The following is a 20,493-nucleotide window of genomic DNA, read 5'->3' as shown; positions in this document are numbered from 1 at the left end:
TCTTCTCATCGGCTGCACATGCAGATATGACTCAGGCACTCACTACTGCCTTATGTATGTTGATGACACAGAAACCTTGACTCACTGTCAATAGTGTCATGTTATTTTGTTAGATGCCATTTATTTCACTTGCTGGGAACTGAACAGAAAAGATATTTACCAGGAGCAGTTAACACAAATGTGAAGAAGAAACTCATCAACAGTTGCTTGGCTCAGTGAAATCTTTGCTAAATATCTAAAAAATGAATTATATAGGAACATAATGCTTAAATTTAAAAAAAGTTTAAAAAACCCAGAAAAGATTTTCCATATTAAAAGCCTAAATTCTGATAACCAGATGTATTTTCAAAGAAGAAAAGTATAAGTAGTTAGGGATGTGAAAAAATAATATATTTAAGTCAAAAGAAATTCTGTTCTCTTTTCTCCATGTAATGCTATCAGTTTCTTTCAAATAAATGGCAATCTGAAAATTGGTATCACATTAAGAATTAATGAAAGTGGATATCATACACCCCCGCCCCAGCTCACCAGACAACAGATTACCGTAATAACACTTTAAATCTGTCATGAGCTGTTAAAATAAAGCAGAAGGAGCTGATGGAAAATATGAACGACGCGGATTTGCAAAAATCTCTCTTTCCCTTGCAGCCCTATAGGAGGCATCCGTATGCCATCGGAGAGCGGGTACAGCTCCCTGCAGCCGCAGATGCCCGCGGCCCCTCTCCCTCGCACAAGCCCTGGGGAGGGGAAAGGCCTGTGGGGTAGCCTGGAAGCAGCCCCAGGCATCCCTGCAGGCTTTCCCTCTCTTTCGCCTACATTTCACAATGACTCCCATGTATTTTGTATCGGTTTGAATGCAGGAAAAATGCTGTAAATGCATCCGTCTCTTATGCAGAGCTTTGCCCAGGGACTGATGCTACCACTGACTAAAATCAGAGAGTTCTTCCTTGGGCATTCCTGAAATCCTTAGTCTCTAATGAATAAAAATCCCCCTATACAAATAAATGGTTCCAAATATAATAGCACTCCGGAATGAAACTACTGCAACTGCAATTGCTGAAGAAAAGTAAATCTTTAGATCTATGTGATTTACTTCATCAGCAAATGCCTGAGCAGTGTCACTGCCAGCATGGCAGTGTCCCACCCATGCTGGATGGGACAACAGAGGCAGCTTGTTAAAACTCTTAGAATAATATGTGAAAATTCATTTTCCTTGAAAGGAAACTCACTAACGCATGATTGCTTTTTTTCTAGAAACAAACAACTCACACTACAGATCAATAATGAACAAAAAGACTAATTGTCCAGATATTAAAGCTCTAAATGCATTTGCCATTTGGTTAGAGGGGAAATTTTCACCTTATTAGTTGCTGAACAGAGAGAAAACTCTTCAGTTTGCCTGAACTGTGTGCACTGCAGTATTTCAGCCTCACTTGCTACAGAACTAGTGAATATACTTAGCTGTATCAAAAAGGGTTAAATAAATTCTGTATCCGTAAGTTCCTAAAAAGCCTAGAATTGAAGGATTTGGCAAAGACAGTGCTATGACTTACATGCCTCTCCTTTTCCCCTCACTTCTCTGCCTGTGCTAGGGGTGAGCCTCAACACCAAAGGCAACAAGTATGCAAGAAGGAGTAAAAAGAGCATTGTTTTTTTCAGCTCATTCAGTTATTGATCTTTCAGTGATCTCCATTGCTTTCTCAGAATACTGACGAGCTTAAAATTCTGTACCTCGACCCCCTTGGCTTCCTCAAAGAGCCTCCTGCTGACGGAGTGCAGGGCCTCCCGCGGCCACTCATGAAACCAGTCAATAGCAGGGCAGTTAACTATGGCTGGGAACTTCCCAGCTTGCGCTCGCAGCGTGGCACCGGTGGGAGAGAAACACAGAACGACCTTCGGAGAGGAGGGAAGGAAAAGGGAGAGAAAAGAATCACATGGCAAGTTGAGGCGATCAAAGACAGGCATGCAATGAACCATGGCCTGGCACCGGCCAGCACACTGCTGAGGCTCCAAAACAAATTTGGCAGCTAATAAACTTCGTCAGCTAGGATATTACCTTGGGCAAATAGGTTTTACTCCCTTTCCATAGTACAAACACAGCACACTTGCACCTTCCTTCCCCTATCTCCATGTTGGTATCAGTTACTCAGTTTGATAGCTATAAATAATAATGCAGCCACAGGGACTGGCTGGCGCACAGACAGCCAGAAGGCGCACGTTCAGCTGGTCATGGTGGCACAAACCCAGTTCTTGAGTTGCTAAGTCTATTCAAGCCACTTCCTGCCATTTTAATACACACTGCAACTCCGTTAAAAGAAAGAGAAGAAAAGGAGATCTGGATCTTAGTTTGTATGCGAATTTTGAAGGACTATTCTTTACAAAAGTGGAAAAGGGTGTAAGAACAAGAGTAGGGTAAAATATTCAAAGGATAATGAATCTGTGATTTGCTGTCAATATCACCAGGCCTACACAAAGCAACTCACATCTGGGAAGGAAGGGTTATTCTAGCCTCCCAGTTGTATCTGTGGGCCTACTTACTGCATGTGCTTTGGTGATTTTATTTGCTTTTAGCTAATTAGCAAAATGACAGACATCAGGCTGTTAAGACAGGACTGGAGTCTCTCCTATGTGCTTCTTAAAAAATCAGCTATTTTTGCCATACAGGGCTTCCCAAACCATATGGCATCGATATCATTAATTCCAATAGAAAACATCCAAATGGTATCAGAAGAGTTTATCACTTCCCGAACAGCCACAAGAGTCAGAACAGAGTCCAGCCAATCATGCCAGGGAAGTGACAGGTTTATTCTGCCTCTGAAGCAATCGGGAACTGACATTACATATTAAGGGAAAACTGGATGAAAAAGAAAGAAGAGCAGAAAATTGAAAAAGAAGGGAAAAAAGAGTGAAGAAAGGAGGAGGTTGACCCAGGACAACACTGGGTTTTAAAGCAGAGAGGAGAGAGAAAGTGCTGAGGAGATAGTAATGGTGGAAAAAGCTTCTATGGTATTTGGAAAGAAGATTACATGGAAAATGGAAAATACTTGCCACTATCTCATAATTTCAAAAAATACATCTCTGCACTGGAAAACACCGGACAACAATTTCTGCAGTTAACCTTTAGTTATGAACAAGATGAGTAAGTTTCAGCAGAACTAAGACAAACCAAGGAAATCTACCATTATTCAGAAATAATGAAGAGAAACTGTTTCTTGGGACATTTACACCTTTTGTAAAGCTTGGATTTTATGCTAAATCACAGGGTATGTCCTTTTTGCATTCCCATCCTTAGGATAATCAAGTAAGATATGGCCTCTGGCCACAAGCACTGGTCTCACAAAAAACTTCTTTCTCATGGCTGCACAAACTGAGTGGGATGTTGAGATTATTGAAGGCTTCAGATCAATGATACCATTTTCAGAAGGCTGTTATGTGGCCAAGTGTAACAGCAAGAAAAGTGCAAGTGGTCCCTTCTGTTGGGAGCCGTGGTGGAAACAGAGGAGGCAAAAAGCAGAAGATGTGAAATTCTTAAAAAAAACCCCAGACAGACCAGAAAGAGAAAGAAGCATGGAAGGCAAACATAAGCAATGATAAGTCTCCCATGTTGTGACAGACAGGAAGAGAAATGATGCAGACTAAAATATTAAATGGGGCATAAAAGAGAAGAATTCACTGAAACCTTTACTGGTGAGTGAATCATAAATATTCCATAAATTAGAGCCCCCTAGCCCATGCTTTAGACTCCGTGTGAAGTAACTGCATGTTCCACTATTTTTTAGTCCATTTACTTCTTTATATTTCTAAACAGAGGATATTCACCAATACCTATTTCATTTCCAGCATGCTTACCAGCTACCCTGAGATACAAGAGCTCATAGCACATTTTTTCTCTGTCTTGTGGAATGGGATGCAGAGGACTATTTCATGTTAAAACAGAGTGTTGAAATACTGTAGTTATTCTGGTCACCATACTGATCTCGTTTACTGTCAGAGAAAAGCACCCCTCTTCGATGAATGTAAACATTTTTCTAACAACAGGTGATTTGCGCATTTACCTAGGAAGTACTTAAGAATGTGTCAGGAAGAGAAACCATTGGTTTTAAATCACTTGTGACCTTTGACTCCTGCAAGCATAACAAACAGCAGTGCACATTCTCATATTTGCAAGAAACTAATGTTCTCCCCCATCTTCAAGAATTTAGGCAGAACCGTAGACACCCATGCAAAAACACAGTGGAGTTCAGGTTGTCTAGGGATGTTACAAAGACAGGCCGATCCACAAGTTGGTCTAAAGTACAGAAGAAAATGCCATCTACTTTGAACGTATTCAGCATGAAGAGGCAAGTGGCAGAAATGTCCACGTAGAAATCCATTCTAGCCAAGTGATGAAAATGACACTAAAACTGTACAAAGATTACAGAAAGATCTTGGAATTTACAACAAAATTTTATCATGCTGATGAGAAAGAAGGACAAACAGAGCAAAACCAATCAAAAATCTCTTTAACCTAGTAGTAAGCAAAGGACAAGAGGTAATGGCCTCAAGTTGCACCAGGGAAAGTTCAGACTAGATGTCAGGAAGTATTTCTTTACAGAATGGGTTGTTAGGCGTTGGAATGGGCTGCCCAGGGAGGTGGTGGAGTCCCCATCCCTGCAGGTGTTTAAGAGTCGGGTCAATTTAGCACTGAGGGATCTGGTGTAGTTGGGAACTGTCAATGTTAGGTTAATGGTTGGACTAGATGATCTTCAAGGTCCTTTCCAATCTAGTTGATTCTGTGATTCTGTAAAAAAGATACAATAAATGGTCTCCACCCCAAAACTCTGAATCATAGAAGAAATGTACATGAAGAATCTGCTAGGTCTGTTTTGCAAGTCTCAAAGACCTTGGACACTTCTGTGAGTTTTCTGAAATTTCTTCTCTGTTATACCATGTATCCTTCAGTTAGACATTGTCTCTCCCTCTCATTCATGTCGCCTCATTTTCTGATAAAATTATATGTTCAGTTATAATATCAGAGGCATGGCAAGCAATGTTGATGCTTGGGCACCTCATTTTCTCCTCTCTTATTCCATAGTAGCCAACTTCTCAGACCTACATACCATCCCTACTATAGCAGCAGCAGTAATAGAGAGCCTAGAGATATCTGTCCTTGCTTTGATGTGCTTCTCACAAGTGTCCTTGAAGCACCTATCACACTTCAAAGTTGCAAACCTTACACAGTCTTGCTAGAAATTACATCTTTTACACCTTCCTACACTGTTCACATTGCGCATATCTGGACTCAAGTCTCTAAGTACTGGACTGCAAGAAGAGTCCAAATCAAAGTCTTGGACCATTTGCCAAGCACAAATTAGAATTTAGTGCTTTCCTTTGTCTTGTACCTTAAGTAATATTTTAACCTCCCTAAACATTAAACATTTGTTTGTATGGAATAATTACTATTTATGTCCTATTTATATCAATCTCATGTTGAACTTTTGGATAGAGGAAGCATCTTCTCCCCTATGTAATTTGTTAGGAGTGATTTTGAAAGAACTACTTGTATCTATAAGGAGCTGAATTAGTTTACATGAAGTGAAGATTCCTGGAAAGATAATACTGACTTTTCAGGATTGTTTACTTTTAACTTTACCCTAGCATCTAAATTCTAGATTTACTAAGTCATACCCGGACTCATCTGTTCTCTCCTTGCCCTTGGCCACCCTTTCAAAAAATTTCTGAAAATTTTAAAGAGTACATTTTAGTAGTTTATTCAAATCTTTATTCTAATCTCACATTTATTCCGCACGGTACTACTGGAGCTCATGTGGATAACCACAGGACACAAAAGCCTCTCAACAGTTAACTTCCATAACAAATGAGTAAGGAACAGAAGGCGAACAGAGTGACAAGTGAAATCAAACAGGAGAGAAACAGTTGAAGCAACAGCACATCTAGCACAAGTTGCTAAACATGGTAAGCAAGTCCTAGTGAAAGTCTTTGCAAAGAATACAGGCACACACTTGGTCCTACCAGGATTATTCAGCTGGAAATCCCAACCAAGAAAAAGGAAATATACCTGAGTAAGTGCCTTGGACTCAACTGTTGTAACTATACTGTGAACATTCCTGAAAACAGCTAGTTTAAAGACAGGTGAACTTTGTATACATGAAATACAGATATTCCAATCTTTTGCCCGCAATGCAGACATATTCAAATACCTAGCTGTGATTTCACAAGTGCAGATTACAAACCAGAAGATAACAGTGGAAAAGAACTGCTAGAAGAAATCGACTGGATGAGAGGATCCGCAAAAGCCAATAATAAAGAAAACAGCAGCAGATCTGAATTCTAGCAACCTTGCAGAGAACGAACAGAAGCAATTAAATCCAGTTTAAAAAGTAGTAATAGAAAAATTATTTACCTACACACAATCTTTGTAGACTTTTGTGTCAGGGTGAAGTTTAGAAGAACAATTTCTCAAGCCTTCAATAAATTACTTCTTGGAATAGCTAGTGCTAGAGCTCAAATTCAAATACACTATTTATAATTTCCACCTCTTTTCTCTAAAACACAAAGTTAGAACTGACTGATTTTTACTATATTGTATTGTTAGGCAGGAAATTCCAGTACAACCCTAGCTATAACACCCTGATTACATAGCTATGTATTTGTTAATTATTTTACGTGGACAACAAAAATATAGGATACAGCATACACTTGAAATGGTAGTCAAAAAAAGAACGTAACCAGATCCTCACCATGGCATAACCTTTACATGTCCTTTAGCTTTAGTGAAGTTTGGTAAAATCACACCAGGTATGGATTTGATGCAGCATGTTTTCAGGGTTCATTTGCAAGCCCCCCCCAGTGAATTCCCAGTATCATAAAGGACCTTGTGCACTGCTTGCTTTGCATGCAGAATAATGAAGATGCCATGTGATCTGATAACAAGGGATCTGTGAGGAATCTCAGATTGAGAAAAAGATGAATAATTATTACTGACTGCATTTTGAACAATCTTTGCTTAAGCAAGAAGGTCATATGTTGAAAACATTTATCTTCCACCAAGGCCGTAAACGACAGTCTAATTTCACAGAGGGGGGGAAAAAAAAAAAAAGGATAGGAAATGCTTTATGTAAGAAATGCTTCATTTCTTTCAAGACAACCAGGATATAAATATTAGAGTGAGGGTATTTCACATAGTAATAGAAAATTTAGGAAGTTCTCTGAGATTCACCCATACTTTCTTTGAAAGGAATGTGGATTGAGAGGGACACTGCAAAAGTCTTTCATCTGACATTTTTAAGATTTAATTTTGCACAGCTGAGTAATGAAGACGATCAGTGTGGATGAAAGAACTGGTATGTGAAATTAATATCAACTTCCATATAGCATTCACCACTCCTAACAATACAAAACCCCTCTTTTCTCAAATGTCCCTTTGTGGGACTTACAGGTCACTCTCACTACAGATGTGTTTCTTACACCATATTTTTTAGCTCAATCTTCTCCTGCTTGTCTCAGATATGCAAGCTCTCTATGTTCACTAAATGCTTCAAACAGAGCAAGATGTATTAAGATACAACAGTGTATCTTAATAATAATGAACTAAAGAGTGCCTTGGCACATGCTAAAGCACTGAGCTGACAAGGCCCATTCTATTTGTTAGCACACTCACTTGCACGGTTTTCCCATGAGAAACTAAGCAGTGCTGGAGCAGGAGTGAGGGACTGTACAGACTAAGAATCCTTCCTGGCCAGCTCTATGCCACCACCATCATTTTGTGAGCAGAGAAAGTAAAAAGCTAAGCCACATGGATGCCAGCCATGTCATGCTACTAGTCCTCGGGACCAAAAAATACACGTCATAAATTTACTCATATGGATGTATCCTTAAAAATCAGCTCTCTAAGTACTCAAGAAGAGATGGCTGACATCCAAATGAGAAAAGCCTGGAGCTTTTAATAGAGAAACAGGAACTCTGTAAGATCCTGCCAACTGCAGAAGCAGCTGTGTTCTGTGCTACAGAACTCAGAAATCCTCGATAGCTTCTTGGCTGTCTAATAACATAACTGAGACTTCATTTGGTAGGGGGGAAATAACTGTGTCTGTCCGTCCCTGATCCACCTGCCTCCTTGGTGGCAACTGGTTGGGGAGTTCAGAAATTATTTGGGAGGTGACATTGATCAAATGATAGACAGCATTATCTCTTGAACCCTTATTTCCCTTTGAATCAAACACTTATAATCACATCTGGGGTTAGTATTAGTTTAACACAGAACCAGAAACCCTAAAAATATGGTTCTCTTGTCTGGGATTAAAACAGTCAAGCTGACAGGCATGTGTATTTATGCCCTCAAAGGGAAAACCATGAGAGCTGACCAAAAACTGAGCTGTGATGGGGCTGCACAAGTTCCTCTCAGATTCACAGATAAAAGAGATGTTCTGTCAGTGGTGAAACAGACCACAAGAAAAATGTTAATGTGTTCTGATGAAAAAGGATTTGGAAATTATTTAAAAGAAAAGTAAAAATAATAATATTGAAAAGATTGCCTGTGGTGATGCAGGGCACCTGCCCTGCCTATGTTTGACATTAATTCTGGCTGAAGCATGAAACGGCTTTACTGCTGAGTTCCTTAGAAAATGGAGACCCAGCTGAATACTGACAGGACTATATAAGGAGGAGACCATTATAAGGGTGCAATGACTAAAGTAGTCCAGCCAAGTCTGCCTGTTGGAAGGAAACTGGAGAAATAGTGTTGCAGAGAAATAGTATTGCCATAAACCAGCAGAATTGGTTCTTAATGCTGTGACTTTACAACGGCCACTGAGGGACTGTAAACTTTGAAACATGAGGAAAATACACGATGAGGAAACCTGTTCAAGAAATGGCAGCAAGTATTTGTAGTAGAGATCTGCAGCTCATGAAGAAACTGGCTGCACAGGGACTAAGTAACAGAGATTCAGTTCAGAAGAAAAGCCATATAACATGTATGTCTTTAGAATACCTGGTAATGTTTAAGAGCACTGAAGAAATTGAGATGAGCTAGTAGGAAATGTAAAACTCGGAAAACATGCAAAGATGAAATGCTGTGAAGAGTCCATTGAAGAGTATGTTTGTATAGGGTGTATGTTGCAAGGCATTTAGGCACAGTGTTCCCATTTTTGGAAAAAATGTTGAAAGGTTGGCATGACCAAAAGTACAAAATAAAATCAGATGGAGCTCAAGCGACAACAGGACTGACAGGCCACACTTCATATTCTTACTTTCAAGGAATAGTTGCTTCTTCTGGCCTTTACTCTTTAAAAGTTCTGGTAACGTGCAGAGCATTTAAAAGGGATTACTGCACAGATACATGGGATACTGAAAAACTTCTGGAGCTCCAGTAAATCACTGTGAGCCTTAGAAACTTCTCAGCCTATGCAATGGCATGCCTTAGCACTGTCAGCACATTAACAGTGTTTGGCCATCAGCTTTGTTTGCTTAAGCAGCATTCCTCCTTTTTAATTTATTACATCATTCATCACAAAAGCTTTTGAAATCCACACATGCATATATGTCCTTGTACACACTTCAGCTGTGGGCCCTTAGTTTATAATGGTGCAATCCACTGTTTTTAACTGACATACTTCCAGCTTACACTGACATAAATTTGCACCTCCACACATGGCATGTTCTCCGTATGTTAACAGCAGAACTGATTGCAAGCTCCAGACTGAAAACAATCCAAACAAAACTAACACAAAACCAAACATTTATGGTTGTTCAAAGAATTGCACTGTGTAATTTGGGCTCCTGAGCTACAGATTCCTCATCATAAACAGAACTGTAGGGTATCAGATGATGAGTGAGCACAAGGGAAATGTAGCTTAGTGTAGGATGTTGGGTTTTTAAAACGAAATTGAAAAATGTGTCTATATCACTTCACTAAGCTTTAATATTCTGAAACTGTCTGAATTCTCCCTTTTTTTCTCTTTCACATTTTATTAGTCTTTTATTCTTCAAATCTAGGGAAAGGATAAGGTGATAGGTCACCTAGCACTAACTAAAAGTCCATACAGATAACTGCCAGTGTGTTAACTCATGAAATTTATGTCTCCTTCAGTACTATAATGTCTCTACTTTGCTTTCCTGCAACATGAATAGATATCTCCTGTTCTTGCCTCCAGAAGTGCTAATTTGCACAGTGGGGGACTGGTGAAATGGCTGCAAGGTAAAAGGCCTTTGAAAGCTGGCTTACAAAAAGCCCTTAAAAAAAAAAAACCAAACCAGAAAAGAGAAAGAAGAAATTGTTGGGGCAATAAGGAAAACACAAAGGGAAAGAAGTGGGAAAGAAGAAAATGAAGAGAGATGTTGGTCATCATATTTTTTTCCTGTCCTTTTTTAAAAAAATGTACACAAATGCAATAGTCATGAAACAGAGACAAATAGCACTGGCTAGAAATAGATTTACAGAAGGTAAGCACCACTATTGACCATGTCACTGAAGTCTGAAAAAGCGAAAACAATACAGAATATGTCACACTAAATCCTGTACGAGTCTCCACTGGCCTTCAAGTTACAGAAGAAATTTGTAGAGAGACAGAAGTGATGGCAACAAAATTAAAGATAGGAGGGAAAAGCGGCAAAACTAAAGCAGGATAAAAAAAGAGATATGAGGAAAAAAAAATCAGAAAGTGGCATCGTATAAAGTGTAAGAACTTAAAAAAAAATCTCACAACCAAATAGGAATGGTCTTTAGATCAGTGATAATTAAACACCTCAGAAAAAGCAGGAAAGGCCTTCACAGAAGACTACTGTGGAATCACTTGCTATGGGAAGGCTCTTCTTATCTCCCAGTCAGATCAGTCTAATAAAGAAAGTACAGAGCATATATTCCATTCAAAACAGTCTCCTTCTAAAGGGTTAACAGTTTTCAGACTTTAAATTTTCTTAATAGCTACATACATGTTTCAGATAATATATAAAACTGAAGCCTGCATAAACCAAAAGTTCCTAAAGATTCCACTCCAAAATCAATGTTCCCAGCTTCCGCTTTCCAGCTTTCAGCACAGAACTACAGTCTGCCTCAACAACATTGCCTCTAAAATGGAGTTTGAGACACTTGTTGAAACTGTTGTATTATATTAATATGTATTGCTAAACAGCTTTCGACCTGAAAACAGCTACATGGATATTTTTGTTTTCCTATTTTTAAATAGCATAGGAAAAGTAGAAAGAGTTAACATTTACTGTGAAATTTCATTTATTTAAGCAAATGTTTAAGAGTTGACTACATATACAGAATTACTGTATGTGTAATTAGGGAACATATTTACAATTAGACTAACTGCACCACTAATTCCTCATCAGCACCTCATTTCTCTCTGAAATGCATTGTTATATTCAAAACATAAGATCATGAAACTAAGATGCAGAGCAACCATGTGACTTTCCTATGAACAAGAAGGAAGTCAACAACCAGATCTAGGAGTAAAATTTGGTGTACACCAAGCCTCCTCAGAGAGAAGGCTATTACAGGGGTAACATGCGAGAAGCAAATATGGTGTCACATGTGAGCGAGTAAGCCTTTCAAGAGAAGTATGCCAGCATATGCTGGGTTATAACTGAAATACGTTGTTATTTTGACCAGTTCAGCACTACCTTTTGTCCGTGAAATATGCCTTACCTTTAACTGCAGCTGCACTCTACTCCAGAAGCAGCTCCAGTAGCTTTCTCTGGTGTCCATCAGGCCCAGGGCTCAGACTTATTTTCTAACTCCTCTAACTATATCGTCCATGCTTTCATCACTGAACAAATCTGGAACGTCTCCTGTGAAAAGACAAAGGGGTAGTTGGGAGAAGCCTTATACAATACAACCTGAGAAATAACCTTCTACATCATATTTAGTACAACGAGGTTTAGGCGCATAACTAGAGCTATGCTGTGATAATAATAAATCAAACAACAAAACAGTTTCCTCCTGTTCCCCACACCTTTTCATCTAAAAAGAAGGATTCTTTTTTTAAGGGAGGGGAAACAACATTGATTTAAAAAGACAAAAATATTTGCCTTGATAGCAAGTTCACTCAAATTATGTATCCCTCAGAATAGTGGTTCCTCTTTTTTTTTTACAGATGGTTAGAAATTTTTTTCCACTCTGGTTGCAAAAAAGTAAATAATAATTTAAAAAAAATTTTTCAAGATGCTCTCCAACTGTACAGCATGGTATTATTCCCATTTTTCTTCCATTTTATCTCTAGATCCCCACATTGATATTCCAGATTCTCTAATTTCCAACACATGGGTGAAACTGCATTGCTGTCTGTTACACTTGTGCAGTCATGAAGACATTGCTTGAAGTCAGTGAAATCATATCAAAGCAAACATGGCATTAAGTCAAAGAGAGATTCCCATCTCCCCCCAAATCAATGCACTTATGCATGATAATCCTTAGCAATTATTCTCCTCAGTAGGCAATGCTTTCTTAAGCAAATTAGTCTCAATGCTCAAGTGGGATGAGTTGACTTGACCTCTGTAAAAGCTCCCCCTACAAATATCTGAAAGAGAAAAAAACATCTTTAAAGTTCAATGAAACCACAGATCATTTGTCATTGGAAAAGATCTTTCAAGAAATGTGTTGGTCTAATCACCTGATGCCAACAAGTCATTAATCAGCACAAGAAAGCATTCAGCTGGAACCTGGGCATCTGTCAGCAAAAACACTGTGGGCATGTTCTTGGCACCAGTCTTGATGTGCAAACTGGCAAGATCTACCTGTAAGGACAGGAGGCAATCACTTATATCCTGTTAAAACATTGATACAGAAAAAGTGTAAAATGTATGTTAGTGGATGGCCACACATTGCTCACTTCTTACTTTTTTCAGTTTATTTACATATCACTAATTTGCTGCACAACATCCAAAGGGAAAAGTTTTCCATATCAGATGCTGAGGTTTTGACATGACCTAGGGGTAAAGATCAAAACGGACTACTAATCAAGGGAATCCCGCCATGAATGTACTAGAAAAGGGAAGGAAGGCACAAGAAGTTAGACACCATGTAAAATACTGATGCCTCAGGCTGCACACACTGTAGTGGTTTGGCCATGGCCCAAGGCTAACAGAAGGACCACCATCCACCAAATTTGGCCATATTCAGTTCCTTATTTAGCTATGTCTGATATTCGGAAGCATCGCTTGTTTTCCACATGGAGTAAAAGAAGAAGAAAACATTCCCTGTTTGCTCACATAGACGGGGCTCAGCCTTGAAATGTCCTCAAGTCTGTAAGCCTGATAGAGCACCTCATTCAACTATATTCATTATTTTTGCTTATGGTCAGTTTAACTGATTAAATGACTCGCATGCAACAAGGGCAAAATTTTGCCCTGTGCTCATCCACATCAATTTTATTCCACTAAATCAATACACATGCAATGACATGCAAAAATTTGTAACAAATGGCTAACTTCAAATACCAGAACTCCAACCACACCTCTGTAGTGTGTGAAGTAGCTGCCTGGGAAAAAGTGGAAAAACTACCAAAACTCTGTGAAGCATATAAAAAGACATTAAAATACCGTTTGACTGCCCATTTTTCAGAGATAAAGAAAACAAAACGTACAGCTGGAAACCACAGGAACCACAGGGGTTGTTACTGTAAATTACACTGTTTCGCCTGTGATTTTATCAAGCCTGTGCAACAACAAAAGAACACATTCTTGAAGTAGTGAACTCAGCAGACTCAAATAATATCTATTAGTTTACCCTCAGGTCCTGGATCCCGTAGTCTTTCTTCAGTGTGATTTGGAAAACCTCCAGGAAGCAGATGTATGCTGCCAGCCTTGACAAGCTTTGTATACCACTACCACCTACTCCAATTAGAAGTGCATATCCTGTAGAGGCTTCTAGGATATAACTGATCTGGCACCTGATGACAAAAAACCAATAACATAACATAGACTTCAATAACCTCGTTAGCCAAGCTGCTCAAATTCTTTTTATTGCACCAAGCTTGCTTTTTTTTCCACCCCATATTTTTTGTGTCTGCTTTTGTGGTAATGTGCTCCTGATACCTAAAGGTACATTATCTTTACATCAGCATTTTCTTTCTTTCCAATAGGGGAGCAAGCAGACAGAAAAGCTGTTTTACTTTGTCAAATATCAGCCTGCACTGACCTCTAAAATGACCAGAGCTGTCTGGTCCAAATTATCATTCCAAGATCCTGATGGACCCTGACTGAACTCAGAATAAAGACTTAGTTAACTTGAAGAGAGGTTGACTGGGCCCTAGGAGCACACAAGAATTTCATGTCTGGCAGTTTGCACCACAAAGGCTGAAGGATGATGAATCATTTCATTAAAAATATGCATCAAACTTTAATTTACTCTTGGAATATGTAGCCCAGACTACTTAAGGCATGCTTTTATTTGCTGATCATGGAATACTATGGGATGAAAAGCCAGATGAGAATCTGGCCCCAAATTAGACAAGAATTAGTTGGTAGAATTTTCAAATGTAAGTATTGAGGTAATTCTTCCCCCCAAACCCTATATTTTAAATATTAAAAGAAATCTCTTCCAATTGATATTTTAATCAATTATATAAGCATCTAAAAATTATTTTCTAAATTTCATTTTTTAAAATCAGATGCAGATTCTAAGAGATTACAGCCTAGTATCAGCAGATGTTGGACCTTTTGTTTAATTTTTTTTCCATGTATCAGTGAAAAAAACCAAAAAGCAACCCCTTCATTCTCTTTATGTTTCATGCCACTGAAAAAATCATCTCTGAAAAAACACTGATGAGAACCTTCTTAAATAAAGGGATAATGCGTCTGATCTAGTTGTATGTAATAAATAGGTAGAAACCTGTTCAACCAAAACGTTACTGGAAGCCAATTCTCTGTGACCTCACTACACAATCTTGTCAGCCTTATTCATGATTTCACAATGGATCCATAAAAAAAAAAAAAAAAAAACATAAAAGGTGCAGAAAAAATGTACAGGATTTAATTTCACATGTACTTTTCCAGGACTGCCAAATTGTAAGTCTAAGACACCCTGCCACTTTGTTTGCCAAACTGGGATACTACTCTCGGTCACTAGACTTTAGAGAGAAGATAATGGCTTACCAACATTTTCAAGTAAAACGAGTGATACCTGAGAAGGCTTCTGCCTGCAATTCTGATGATTATCACATCAACCTCTAAATCAGCAGAACAAAATCTACCGTTCCTATGAAAGATCCATATGATTATCTTTGTAATTCAAGCTCTTTTTTAATCCTCTTGGAGAGAAACTTCTACAATAGACTGCTTTGTCAAGAGTACCTTTGCTTATATAGCTCCTGCCTGAATATGTGCAAAGTGAAAAACGATGACACCGAAATCCTAGTCCAACTCAATGAGAAGAAAAGGTTTCGTGTTAAATGATTTGACACTGCAAATAATAGAAACTGCTTTAACAAAACTAAGCTCTGCCAGCATGGGCCTCTGTCTCTTTCTGGAAATCACTGATATTATCCATGACCAGAATGACTGTCTATGTTGAAGAAAGATTACAAATAATGACAAGGAGCAACAATGAAGTCTGTGCCTCACTTATTCAGCAAAATCTTCGTCTTCTGAAAACTGGCTGGTTTTCTTCCATGCAGGAAAACAAAGCAAATGTAGTTAATCAGATTTCAGAAGAAACTGGGATTTTCAGCCATGATGGATACCACATTATTGCCTGATGTGAGAAAAACAAATGTAAACATTAAACTGAGATAAGGTAAGAATACATATAAAAAAAAATCTACAGATGAATTAAATTAAAATAAATCTTTGATGACATTTAAAAGCCTGGACTGGCTTTTTAGATTTTAAAAAGTACAAGGGTAGGCATCAAAGCAACTTCAAGTCTGCTATGCAGTGGCATCATTTAGTATAGGCTTAAAGTATTACTTGTCCTTATTTTGACTTAAATTAATTTTAAAAACATTTTCCCTTTCTTGGAAAGAACAGATAAATACTACTTTTCTTACAAAGGCCTGTTACATCATTAACTAATTAAAAGATAAGGCAGACTATCTACAGCATTATAGATTTTCTTTCCAACCTCAGAGAATGTGGTGTTAATTTCCGTGTAGCGCAAAAAAGGATGAATCTCTGTTTAAACAAATGGAATGGAGGTTGGTTTTAACATTGAACTACAATCTACTTTTCTGTAATGGCACCAATAAAGTATATTTAGCAGAACTATTCCTGCATGGTACCCTCACATAAGCCTTCCATTAAGAGTGTTATGAGTCTGCAACAACCTCCAAACAGTAAAAAGCAACAACTTAATGCAAACGTTAGTAGCATCGTGATTAATTACTTGCTCCCTTTACAGATATTGAACTTACACTGGCACCTCAAATAAGACTAGGTTCACAGAAGCATGCATTTCATTGTAGCTCTCTAGTAACTCCTCAAGTGTATTCCTCAATGATTCCCACCCTTTCACTGGCTTGTAGCAACAAGGGTGTGCTCTCCCGTTTGCAAAATGGCAGTAGATGAGCAGAGATTGCAGCAACACTTGGTCTTCCACATTCTACCACACAGTAAGAGCGAAAAAGAATAGTTAAGAAATGCCCCCAAAACAGCACATGAGAAATATTTTCATGAAAAAACAGTCCATTAATATATGACGTACCTAAGCAGTATGTACTGAAGACTAAAAGTAGGCGCAAGTATGGGCTCAATGCACAGCACATCCAACCAGACAGGCTCCAAACAAACTACTAGTAGTTGTCTATATCCATAATTGTTCATGTTTAAACTACTTAAAATTAAGGAAAAATAATTTCTTTCTGATAGGAAGTCACTGCTCAATCTGTATTCAAACACTCCCAAATATCTTAAATTATCTGTTTGGGTGTCCTCATTCCTATCCTTATTCTATTTCTTTTCATTTCTTTTTCACTGGCAAATAGAAATTAGAAAGGAAGGGAAACAAGGCCTAGTAAACAAAGCTGATGTTTTCCAGTTTCCTTTTTTTTTTTTTTTAGACAAATTCAGATACTCTCTTCCTTTTCCTTCCTTAGCCCACTCCCTTCAGGAAAACTATTTTCTTTTTTAAAAAAATCAAATATACATGTATTGAATATGTTCATTTTAGTTAATGTTTCTGCTGGTCTGACTGCTGCAAAATGAGTATGTTTTTAAGTGAAGAGTTTTTGAAGGGCAATAGAAACAGTATTGTGGTCCTCATTAGTTAATTTATCCTTGGCATTGGCACCAAACACACACAAATTGCAGAAGAAACTGTATATGCAATAGTATGATATAATATGTGACATTATTTTGTCTTCCTTGTGCCACGTCTGATACAAAGAACAATACTGAGAGGTACTATATTTCATTACGTAGGCCAGGTTAAGGAAACAAGAGGCATACACAACAAAACTTAACTGATAACTTAAAAGCAAAGGAACATACTTGTATCCTAGCTTATATTCACAGTGTTTCCATTGTGAAAACCAGATGGGTGTACTGTCTCTTATCCCCCTACAGCAGAAAGACCAAAATGAAACATGTATATCTATTTTATGTCTTTTAATTTACAGTGTCTGAACTCTTTAATAGTTTAATTCTGATAATAGATACTTTTATTTGAATAACCAACAGTGCTCACAGTTCAAAAAGTACATTCCATTTTACTGACATGCTCTGAAGGCCACAGAGAAACTGCAATTTTAAATTATTTGAAAAATCACTTAATTCAATTTTTTTATATATATACATGCATATACACATACATACACTCCTCAATACTCAAGTTAAACTATTCAGGGAAAGAAAACTAATACAAAAGGAACAATTAGTAAAGGAAAATAAGAGTATATTATTCTTGCGGTTTGAAGCACAGAATCAGGAAAAAAAAAATGAAGACAGCAACTTGTTTCCACATATCCAGTGAAGGACATGAAGAGTCATGTCCACAGACAGGTTGCTACCTTCCCATTCCAGGGAAGGCTCAAGTGTTTGCTTTAAGTTACTAACAACATTGCAACAGAGATACTTAACAGTCCTCTGGTAGTCAAATATTACACTCAAGGTAAGAATAACCACCTCTATATCTTTTCAAGGTGGAAGCTTCCTTAGTTTTCCCTTTTCACTTACTCTGGCACCTGGCTTTCCTCAGTAAGGAAGATGCTTGCATTGGGGGCTGAGGATAAAAATATACTGTGCTACTATTACAGTTCCAGTAGATAAGACCTTTCACCATCTGTTTTTTAACTTTCTAGCGTTAGGCAAAATACTTTCAAGCTACCAATGTACCTCAAAAATACTTGTGCATAGTGTCCATCATAATTTTATAAAATAAATTACAGTCTGTGCTTTTCACCAGTTTACCATAGACACGTGCTGATTCATGAAGTCAGAGATGTTGAAGATCATTTGGTTGCTCTAAACAATTGGGTGTGTTAAACAGAATGCCCTAAACATAACAATATTTTTCACTTTTTTTTTTTTTTTTAATGCTGTCATCTGGCATCAAAATAAGGCACTCTTAAGAGAGATTGATATTCTGCAAACACATTGATCATAATAAGTAGATACCCACTACACACTGTACTTGAAACAAACTATATAGTCTTTAACATGAACCACAATGTCTCTAAAAATTAGCAAGTTCTCTAGACAACTGAGTGTGCAAAATGTAATTAAAAGAAATGTCTGCTCTCCACTGACTTGCACCCTTAAGTAACTCATTATGGCTTGAGGCCCTGGTGCAATACAGGACACGGAGAGTATCAGAACTGCCAGGATCTTACATGTTCATTAGCCCCTGTTTTGCAACACCACTCAAGAAAACAGGACACAGTTTATGGTGACAAAATCAGCACTTTCTCAGCTGTAATCTCAAAACTCCTTCCTTAACAAAATCCACAGCAGGATGGGTGCAAATATGTGTGATGGGCCAGTGCATCCCCATCAAACCAAGGTGTGTGTTATAATAGGAGACCTGACAAATCCTTGCTGCCTTGCTAGCAGTTCACAATGATCCATGGGGTGTGCAGGCGAGAAAAAATATTCTAGAACAGACCTGTACTCCAAGGAATAGAAAAGCAGGTAAAACCAAACTATGATCAGACTCACCCGATTTTACAAGAGGGACCAGGATTTGCTGACCATATTATATCCTCCCCTCAATTTTCTCTTCAATCGCTGCTCTGTTTTTTGGCTACCAGTTTCAGTCCCTGCTTCAGAGCTTCAATCTCTGTTTCATTCTACCTAGTCTCCAGAAAGTTGTTCTTCCCTACAAACAAATGTTCAACTTCTCTTGTCAAAATAATAAGTAAGCATAGTAAGCATAGCAAACTTTGCAAACCATTGCTCTATTTCCACCAAATGTCTTTTTTTTCCTCAGCTTTCTACCCCTTTCATCTGCCTGACCATAGTCACCTCAGGGCAGGGACTGTATCTTATTTTGTACAAAGGGCATTTGTTCTTCATTAGTCCACAGACCAATGTACATCATTAAATAATAAAGAGCAGCAATAATTGAGTATTTCTGGGTAGAAAATTAACCCATAATATAAATCTGGAAGATGCTGTAGAAATCACTCATGTTAAAGATATAGTGGAGCTTAATAGCAGTTGGTGGGAAGTTTTGAACCACCACCTCGTGAAGCCATTTGGCTGCTTACACTATGGCTGGAATATTCTTGGTTACTAATGGAGTAAAAGCATGTTGCTGGAAGTGGAAGCAAACTATCTTGCTATAGATGGTAGTCAGGGAATCTGAAGAAGGGAATTTTAAAGCAAATACTGCAAAACGTCTCTGAAAATGAAAAGGGAAAAAGAGACGAAGATTCACCAGCATCAGACAACATATATGAGTCAGCAAAGTGTTAAATGACAATACAGCCTGGTGAAAATAGTTACTTGTATGTCACAGAAAAGACATAATTTCTAGCCTCATCCTTGATGAAGTTCCACAGCAGTTGCATGTCCAGCTATGAGCTCCAAGGGCACATCTGCCAGGTGAAGGACTATATCAGACTGTAATTACTATGAAATTCAGGAGAATCTCAATATCATAATAAATATGGTATGTCTCTTTCTGTTTAGCTATAGGAACAGCAGGATTTTGAACCTGTACTAATTTTCAGACACTGTCTTATCCTATCCCCTTTTGTCTCCTGCCTAGTGCAGTGAAAAGTTAAATAGTAATTATTTCATGTACTAAATACAGTATTGCTATAATATGACACTTCAAACCATACCTGGAGTCTAGGGTTGATAATGAAGCTGCCAGCAGTTGGATTCATACAGGCAATATACTGACAATTATGAATTTCTTTAATGGCTACCTTCTGCTTATAGTACCTGAGAAACAAAATGTAGCTTGATTAACATTAGTGACAAAATACTGTACATTTTCCAGGCTTAACCTCAGTTGAAGCACATATATCTCTGTCCTGTGAGAAATCTGGAATACAAATGGCCATGGAAGTATCAAATTAGGACTGACATTTCAAAATGAAGAAAAATCGC

The 20,493-nt window shown here is 38.0% G+C and overlaps 1 pseudogene; it reads right to left on the bottom strand.

The window, feature by feature from the left end:
• The window catches only part of LOC141956698 (dynein axonemal heavy chain 11-like), a 123,582-nt pseudogene that overhangs the window by 68,279 nt on the left and 34,810 nt on the right, over positions 1 to 20,493 (bottom strand).

The sequence above is a fragment of the Athene noctua genome, chromosome 2 (genome assembly GCF_965140245.1).
Source record: "Athene noctua chromosome 2, bAthNoc1.hap1.1, whole genome shotgun sequence".
Taxonomy (NCBI): domain Eukaryota; kingdom Metazoa; phylum Chordata; class Aves; order Strigiformes; family Strigidae; genus Athene; species Athene noctua.
The sequence above is the reverse complement of the archived record's forward strand: the minus strand, read 5'-3'. Positions and strand labels throughout refer to the sequence as shown.